Here is a 6,443-nt window from a genome sequence, read left to right as displayed (position 1 = left end):
ATATAATTAATTGGAGCTAGAATTCCGGTGATAAGAGGGTTAAAATGGTGAATGACTGAAATGGGAAGGTAGAAAAAGGTTGATATGGATAAGAAGGAATGGGATGATATCAAGGTGATGGGGCAAGAATGGTTCAAGGCCCCTTGAAACGGACGCAAACTACCTGATGCACATTCAAGAAGTTTCTTAAGTTTGTGGTTTTACTATTTTACCCTTATACTATAGAATGCTCTTTTTTCACATTTAAAACATGTGAATGAATAACTTTCTAGAATTATCATATTAATCACAAATTTGTTTTCTTGCTTAACTGGATCAATTTTCTAAAATGTTTATGTTTATTCTATTCAATAATGTTTTTCTTGATTTCTAAAATATTCATCAAATATTCAACACTTATATTTAATCAATAAAATGGGTCAAATTGACCCAAATTCGATTTATTGGACTTGGTTGATCTTGTCACAATTATTAATATGTGATGCTACTTAGGTTGACCCCCTTATACAATGGTGAGCTCAAATTGAACCTCTAAAATGATCCATGTATGTATATATGCATGGCTTGGTGTTAATTAAGGAAAGTCGAAAGCCATCTAAATGTCCTATTGCACTTAATTTATTGTTTGGAATTTAATTAGGTGGCAAAAAGGGTCCTACGCTATTATTAAGGTGGCAAGCTCAGCCCAGCCCAGCCCAGTCTAGCATGGTTTGGGTCATCGAGAGGATGCCACCAAAGAATGTTTGAAGTGCCAAAGGGCAAGCCCTTATTGCATGCTTTCAAACTAAGAGTCCTGCTGCGAAATAAAAAGGGACTAAATCGAGATTTTGTTAGGTCTATATTACGTAAAGGCCGCTGACAGCTCCAATGGCCTATACAAGGTGGAGTATATGGAAAAATATCGAATGGGCGGAGTACTTTTATTTTAACACATATATGAGTGTATAACGGCAGAGGTCCCCCTAGGCCCTATCTACCTCGTGGGTGGTCCATACACCTACACTCATCGCATTATTCTTGTAGCAGAAAGATGAGAATTGGTCTACTCTAGTAGGCTGTATATGTTTTCCAATTTCTATATGTTAAATATATACCAGACCACCGAGCGGTTGGTTTGGTCCCATAGTAAAGTTGAATTAACGAATTTGGATTATGAGACATTATCCCAAACACAAAATGTGCGATCCTGTGACGGAAGCCTAGATCATGCATAATCTAACGGGGCTCACAATCCCTCATCATCACCATCATTGCTATTAATTGGGATTTTGTACGTACATCCCAGTTTTCGGTATCCCCTACATAACATGAGCCCAAATCGATGTGTGAATAGAGAAATTAAGAAGAGAGAGAGAGAGAGGGGGGAATATCTCTGCAACTAGAGATTAATTATTCTTGATCATGACACAACTCTACTTTGACTAATTAATTGTTTAATTAGATGTAGCTAGGTATCTAGCTAGCTGTTTTCATAAGGTAGCGATCGATTCCATATTCTGCGCAGGGGTCGATTCATCAATTATAGTGCTAGCCCGATTTCTATTTTCTAGCAATGCATGAATGACTGAGACCTTGGAAGGAATTAGACATTGTTACCTAAACTCGAAGAGTCATTTTCCGCTCAGCTAGACAAGTCACCATTAATTACCAACGACAATTGAGAATCTTCAAGGGGGAAGTTATTTTGATGAATATATATATGATCTTGTAGGGTTTAAATGCGCACAAAATTTCTCTCGTCTCTCCAAGAAACTAGTCTTGGCTAGTTTCCACCACAAAGGTTCAAAAGACCACTTCTTTACATCATAGATATTAATGAGGGTACTGCTACTCACTTCTTTTTTAATTATTTTAATCCGATTTAAATTTGGTTTGATTCGGTTTTGTTTCATTTCCCCAAAAATAATTTAATCTAAGTTGTGTCTAGCCTATGTCATATATCTATTGTTGAAAAGATTTAGAAGAATATATGGTGCAATATAAAAGCAGAAATTAATAATTAATCAACAATAATGTAGACAAAAACCAATTAATGGATCACGCATTACCTCCATTCATACTTCAACTAGTTCATTAATTACTTTTCTAAGGTACAGGTGTTAAAAACTTTTCTAAGTGGTTAATCAATGTGCTCACCATGTATACGTGGCAGATTCGGACTGGGATCAAAGTAGTGCTCATAAGAAGAAATGTATATATTATGAATATAAGTGGAGTTGGATCTATTGCACTTTTATTCCTGCACTACATGCAATTCAGTCTGTGACAAGAGTATTATTACAATATAATTGTGTAAATATCGATGCAGTGAAATCACACATGCAATGAGATATACCTGTAAAAGAACCAAAATTATTTTGAAAAATTTCTGATTTAATTTTTTCCCTCTAAACATTGAAAAGAATGCTGCAGCGAACATGTTAATAAAATAATTAAACCTATGAAATGAAGACACAGAAATCCTTATTTTACAATAACTTAACACAAAAATCATGAACATAAGCAACTGATGTATGTACTCCATGCATTTAAGTGCCCGAAGATTTAAATGTGTGGAGATTATTATTTAATAGCAAGAAATTAACTTTATGACGACTAAAACTTGCACTCAAAATGTTTAAACATTCAACATTTCTTTCTTTTATTCTGTTCTTCCGAATCAAGAAGCTCCTCCAGCAGCCTGTCGTCCAAGTACTCAAACTCGAAAACCACCTTTTCTCCTCCCGTAGTGGATGAGCTTCCCTTGTCAATATTCTCAGTGAGAGAAAAAGAAGATGATGATGAAAGCAAATAAGTAGACGGAGCTGATGATGAGCTTTGCAGTCGATGTTCGTTTGGGAAGTTGAGAATAGCCAAATGACCCCTCAATGCAAAGGCAGCTCTGTCATATGCCCGTGCAGCATCCTCTGCATTCTCGAACGTTCCCAGCCACAAACGAGCACCAGGTCTAGAGGGGTCCCGTATCTCTGCTGCATATTTTCCCCACGGCCGCCGACGAACTCCACGGTATCGAACATCCCGCCCCCTTTCCATCTGTTGTTTCCTCTCTTCTGTCTCCGTGTATGTCTTTCCCTTATATAGCCTTCGTCCGTCTGGTTTTTACGTTAACGCAGAGCATTTAGAACCTCTTAGCCTTTCCTCTGTGTTTTCAAATTTAGTGGGAAAAATTAAATCTATAGTACTTTGGAGAGAGAGAGAGAGAGAGAGAGAGAGGAAGGAAAGAACTAGAGATGGTTGGTTTCTTCTTGGGTCTTGGGTCTTATCTGACGGTTGGAAGCAGGAATTTGCAAAATGCAAGAACGTGGGTTTGAGAGAGAGAAAACAAATTGTTGGTTTTGCATTTGAAAATGGAGAGGATTGGTCAAAGATTTACATTCCATTCAAAAGCCAATGCCCTTTTCAAACCCCCTTTCATAACCAAAACAAGCTCCTCTCGTATTTGCTTTTTAACAATAACTAGTGCAATTCTGTTTTGATTCCTCCTCCTACATCACCACATAGGTTTAGATTAAGCATAGAAGTAACTATGGCTTTCACTCCCCCACCTTATCTTCAATTTATTCTATCATTCAATTAATCAATTCGTCACATGAGGTCCAATGAAGGGTGATTTAGCACGACCTAGTAAGAAGGAGACACGTAGGCGCAATTTGATTGAAGGATGACAACTCAGCCAGGTAAGTCCAGTTTGCAACATTCCGAGTTCGGGTATTCAGCCACCTCGGCCCAAAACCCACATCGGTATAGAAGTACCTCGACACCCAATTCAGTTCGGGACTAAAGAATCGAAGTTCCATTTCGGAGCTAATGAGCCGAAACGCTACATAAATGACTCCAAAGGCCTCCCCAACAGATCCCGAATCTCTCAAAATCACGATGAACCAACAGATCCCGAATTTCCCAAGATCACGATGAGAACTTGTCCCGGCTCCGCCTGAATCGGAGGTAAACGATAAACCTTATCAATATACTGCTCTCCTTCAAAAACGAAACAAACCTTATCTCCACAGCCCGGAGATCCCGGAGCTCTTTCATAAGGCCCATGACTACTTCAGTATATAAAGACATGAAACCTCAAGGCAAAGATACGCGTGATTATTCTACTCACTAGCACTCAAGCTCTCAAGCAGAAATCTCGCATTCATAGCATAAGTACTGACTTAAGCATCAGAGCGACCTCGCCGGGTTAGCTACCCCAGGTTCTCTGATCCACTGTTTTGCAGATTGATCCAGCTCGCCGCCCAATTGGAGTTCGGATCGCCCTCTAGTTAGGAGTAACCAGATCGCGCACCATCAATTGGCACCGTTTGTGGGAACGATCAAAAGGTAATTCCTATCTCTTTACAATTTCAAACTTAGTCTCAACCTCAATGGCATCTTCTAGCCACACCAGAAAAAGTGTTGAGATGAACGTCACCGGGAGGCAAGCCCAGCAATCAACCTTCCCCCAAGGTCCTACAGTATGCATCGGCCAGTTCACTATTCCGCTCACAGCGTCCGGAGTCCCGTCACTGTCCACACTACCGAGCACCACGCAAGTAAGCGTCCCACTTTCTCCAGTGGTAGGCGTGACTTTCTCTGAGCCATCCGTGGTTCCCCATGGAATCGGGCATTCCCAGTTTCATGACCTCGTTTAGTGCATCCGGGCAATTCAGATCTAGATGCAACAGGTCCAACAGTACCAGCATTACTATTTGTACTAGCAGTATCAACACCAGTTCCCTCCACTATAGCCAAACCAGCAGCCGGTTCTACCTCGGCACCCAGGGCCCCGTCAGGGCCAGAACCCGAATCGGCCTGAAACTAACCAGTACATCAGCCGACCTCCCCATCAGGGCGAAGAGACCTCACAAGTACCGATTCCTCTTAGGAGTCAGGTTTCGCCCCGTGGGAGGAGAGATGGTCAGCACACTCCTCCAGTCTCGCAAAGAAATCTCAGAAACAGGTCCGGGGATAGTCAGCCTAATCTGCCTCAGAACTCCCAGCAAGAAAATGATGGCTCGCGAGTAGATAATAACCAGTTTGGGGTTCGAGGTGCGAACTCGAGACAAGGCCTCTCCATCCCTCGCGATAGCCAGTTCGAGCCCCACAACCAAGAGAATCCAATAAGAAGGAACCAGGATCTACCTCGCAACAAGGCCAAAGTACTAGACCAGACTGAAGTCAGCAGTACTAATGCTGAGTCGGTGAAGAAGCAGCAGCGGCAACATCGCAAAACACGCCGCCCCTTGGCCAGGAATAGCCCGCCGGCGAAGCCAGGCCAGCAAGAAGAGCAAACCAAAGGAAAGGAAGAAGCGAGTTTGATGGCTACAAAGACTGCACCTCCACTACTTTGTCGGTCATCCCCTTTGTCTCCCGAGCTCTTGGCAACTCCAATGCCAAAAGATTTTAAGATGCCCCCATTAGACAAGTATGATGGGTCATTTGACCCCAATGACCATGTGGACTCTTTCTAGTCTCAAATGCACCTAGCTGGAGCTGATGAGTCCTGCATGTGTGTGGCCTTCTCCACTACGTTTAAGGGGGTAGTCTGAACTTGGTATCGAAACCTTGCGCCAGGCTCCATCAAAAGCTGGTCCCAGTTCGCCGACTTGTTTACTACGCACTTCATTACAAGCAAGAAGTGTCAGAAATCATAGGAAAGCCTTCTGAACGTAGTTCAGAGAGAAGGAGAATCAATCAGAAGCCATATAAAGTGCTTCAATGACACTTGCTTGCAGATACCGGACCTCGACCCGGCGGTGCGACTCACTACAACAAAGAAAGGAATCACTAGAAAGAGTTTAAGTGGCATGTGGTAGCCAACAAACAAAAGTACATCACCGAATTTCTTAAGTTAGCATATCAGTTCATCGGAACCGAGGAGGAGATCAATCAAAAGATCGACAACCCACCGCCGGAAAAGAGGAAGAGAGAGAATGAAGGAACGAGCAATGGGAGGCAGAAAAGGAAGAAAAGCAAGTCCCCGAGTAGGAGAAGAAGCAAGTCAAGAAGTCGGTCCCCCTCACGAACTTGGAAGTCAAGTCGGCGCTCCAGGACCCTTGTGGAGAGAACGAGCTACACGCCTCTGAACGCTAAGCGAGGAGAGATCTTAATGGCTATTAAGGACTCATCCTTCGTCAAATGGCCTCCCAGGCTAAGGGGAGACCCAGTAACAAGAAACCCAAATGTTTGCTGCCATTTCCATCGAGATCATGGACACAACATAGAGAATTGCAGGAATCTCTGCAATGAGATTGAGGAACTTATCCGCCGCGGATACTTGAAGAACTTCATCTTACAAGAAGAGAGGGGACAAGTAGATCGACAGGGGGACCAGAGGAGGAATGGCCCCGAGGTCAGTAGGCAGAATGAGCAACCACCGCGACAGTTGCCAGAGGAAAGACCGATCCGCAGGGTAATTAACATGATCACCGGGGATCCATCATCGCCAGATGCACATC

General features: G+C 42.7%; 1 pseudogene; it reads right to left on the bottom strand.

Annotated features, from left to right (window-relative positions):
• Positions 1 to 2,625: 2,625 nt before the first annotated feature.
• On the bottom strand, positions 2,626 to 3,033 carry LOC104610031 (ethylene-responsive transcription factor ERF098 pseudogene; annotated as a pseudogene).
• Positions 3,034 to 6,443: the final 3,410 nt, after the last annotated feature.

The sequence above is a fragment of the Nelumbo nucifera genome, chromosome 1 (assembly GCF_055504915.1).
Source record: "Nelumbo nucifera cultivar China Antique chromosome 1, China Antique-T2T, whole genome shotgun sequence".
NCBI lineage: Eukaryota > Viridiplantae > Streptophyta > Magnoliopsida > Proteales > Nelumbonaceae > Nelumbo > Nelumbo nucifera.
This window is presented reverse-complemented; position numbering and strand designations above follow the sequence as displayed.